Consider the following 3154-nt stretch of genomic DNA (forward strand, 5'->3'; position numbering starts at 1 on the left):
CATGGCCTGGGCATCTGACTGTGGACGTTGTTGCTCAGGACAACATGCAGCCTGTGTAGAGCAGGTGCCTACTGCACATTGGTGGCTACTTGACTTCCGTCCTGAGCAAAACTACACTGCAATTCACGTCGGGAGTGCTCTGGTGTTGCAAGGAATGGCAGGCTGCGCCGCCACACATGCCCACAATGGCAACGAGCTCAGCGTGTGAGCGCTCTTTATTGTCATCTCCAACTACTATCTGCTGAAGTGCTGCATCCGCATATCACGGACACTGGCAGGAAACAGTTGCACGACAATGGATCAGCCTGGAACTGCTGATGATGAGCAATGGGAAACGGTGATGTCTAGGTACATCGAACAAGGGAAGTTCTCGGCAGCTCGTCGTGTACTGGAGGATGTCAGTTTCCCTGAATCTCTTGCGCAGCGGCTGGACGCGCTTCTGCACATACTGGAAGCCAACGCACACAGGGATTGGCACCGCATGTTGCGTGTGCTGCCTGGCTCGAGCTTGCAAGAAATCAAGAAGTCTTACAGGTATGTTCGCGAAGGACGTGGCGTGCTTCTTGTCCGTGACAGCATCGTCAGCATGTTTGCTGGCTTTTGGGTTTCCAGGAATCTGCTAAGGACTACGCTGCGGATGAAGGCTAAAGCTTGTTTGCGTTGCGAAGAGCAAATTTGCGGTTAGGAGAGACATGCTGCAGTATGCAGTTGCCGCCACCCATTCCCAGGTGATGAGTACTGTATGTGATCAGTCTGTGAGGAGATGATATCCCCATGGGGGTAAGAGCCAAAAAGGCAGCAAGCAACATGGGTATAAGAAATTTTGTGTGATGAATGCTTGCGTGATGCAGGTCGTTGGGACTACTTGTACATCCAGATAAACTCGGCTTCAAGTGGGCAGAGCATGCCTTCACCTTGCTAACCAATGCCGCGAACCACCTCGGCTTGTTGACACGATCAGACAACTCCGCCGCAGAGGCAGGTGCGAAGCACCTTGCACGTTTTCAGGTTCACGACATGTGTAAACGTCTGATCTGCAGTCTCTGTGGCCACCTCGTCCAAAGCAAAGGCATCTTCACATAACTGCACTACATAAGCTGTCTGCCAACATCCTGTTATCTCGAGATAGCTGGCGTTTTCTAGGGCATGGCAAGGGCCGGATGACCGACCGCAGATGAAACAACCGTTGTACACACGAGTGCACAGGTCAGCAGGCAATAATCATGCTGACAGACAGCAAACTCACTGGTGTGGGTGTGTTGTGGTGCAGCAGACAACGTGGACGATGCCAGCGACCCCGAAGACGTGGCGTACGCTTGGTGGACAGAGTGGTTTCCGGCTCGGCCGACAGCAGCGGCTGCTGAACATGACGAGTATGCAGCAACACTGTCTGAGATGAGCGCAGACCAACTACATTCCGAGATGCTGGAGCTCCAGCGCGCCCAAATGAGCGCTCTAGCACGCGGAACCTCCCCCAAGCTCTTTGCCGCCAGACTGAAGCTAGCGCGGAAAACACACTCGCAGAAGCTCCAACGTGAAACTGACCATGCGAACGACAGCTCATCGAACAGATGGCAAATGGGTGACACTGAGTGTCGCGTTCCGCTCCCTGCTGGAGGCTTCCTTCGTGACGAGCCAGATGATCGCACAGCTGATGATGTTGTCAATCGACATCGCTGGGAGCATGGTAGCGATGGTGGGACACCTGAGCGTGCATCGGTAATCTTACCTGAGGGAAAAGCAGTTGCATCAGTGTTGTTGAATGATGAAACGGTTGATCCACCCACATGCTGTGGACCTGATGTGCAAATGGCATACTTGCCCCAGGGCATTCCGGCCGACAGTCCAGCAGGTCATAGACGAACGGCGCCACTAGATGTTGATAGCCACACACTATCCGGATGTACTGTGTCTTGTGAGCAGCACATTGCCCTGAGGAAACGCGCTCGAGAAGAAGAGGCTATTGGCGATTCGTCCGATTAATGATGTCCATACTTGAGAGTTTTCAAGGCATTTGCGTGCACTGATCGGCCAGTCTGATTGTGAGAAAAAAAAATGCATGGGTGTCAATTTGCTCACTGCAAATTGACACCCTGTAACACAGGACAATGTGACAGATCGCCTCTCCAAAAATTGCAGCATGCTGTAGGAATTGGGGCTGGACCTGAGAATTCTCTGTCCATGCAAGATTTATCCCTTTGCATCTTTGGCCAACCTCGAACAACCTTTTGAACAGGTAGTGGTCTAGATGAAGGGACTGAAACGGCTACCGGAACAAGATATTAAAGTCGGCACAAAGCCGAGTAACACTTGTTCATGCCTCGACACCTTCAATGGCCTTGAAGCCCTCCAAGCAGTTTTGCAGCAGCATTGCAATGGTCATCGGCCCAACACCTCCAGGTACTGGTGTGATGAAGGACGCATGCTGGACGGCTTCCGAGAATGCAACGTCACCAACTAGCCGGTATCCTGCCTTTTTGCTATCATCCTGCAGTTCATTCAACACAAAAACGGTCATCTGGAGCTGGTTGACAAGTCCATCGCAACAGGATTGCAGCATTGCAGACAGCGCTAAGCAAGCGAGTTATAACCGTCGCACCACGTTATCGCCCAGCTGAACAAAACAAGCGAATGCGGCAGATAACCACCCAGGCACAGGGAAACGGTCTCAAACATGTGCGTTCGAACAAGCAGAGATGTTGGAAAATAGGCTGGATCCCGGTTTAGCAAAATGTGCATTGCTATGTATCTGAAGCCGTCAACTACAGTATTTGGCGAACAAGGTGGCGCACCATAACCGCGTTGATCCCAACATCGATGACTGCAGCGCCGGGCTTGATCCAGTCGCCTTTCACCATCTCTGCTTTCCCGCAGGCCGCAATCACAATGTCCGCTCGCTGGCAGACCTCCTTCGCATTGGGAGTCCTTGAGTGCACCATGGTGACAGTGGCATCTCGATTTTGCAGCAGCAGGGCGGCCGGAAGGCCCGACGATGTTGCTGCGCCCCACCACTACAGCTGTCTTCCCCTGCGTATTGATGACTGCTTTGGATGCCTCCTCATAGCTGCAACTTCCGACCCCACCCAAGCACATTGACAGCATGCTACCAGCATTGAGCGAAACGTCAACACCTGAGCAAGCGGATAAGTGCCCT

General features: G+C 52.7%; 1 pseudogene; it reads right to left on the reverse strand.

Moving 5' to 3' along the window:
- Nucleotides 1-2314: 2314 nt before the first annotated feature.
- On the reverse strand, nucleotides 2315-2939 carry LOC149809546 (bifunctional protein FolD 2 pseudogene; annotated as a pseudogene).
- Nucleotides 2940-3154: the final 215 nt, after the last annotated feature.

This window comes from Nuphar pumila, unplaced genomic scaffold (genome assembly GCF_984573655.1).
Source record: "Nuphar pumila unplaced genomic scaffold, dmNupPumi1.hap1.1 HAP1_SCAFFOLD_1070, whole genome shotgun sequence".
NCBI lineage: Eukaryota > Viridiplantae > Streptophyta > Magnoliopsida > Nymphaeales > Nymphaeaceae > Nuphar > Nuphar pumila.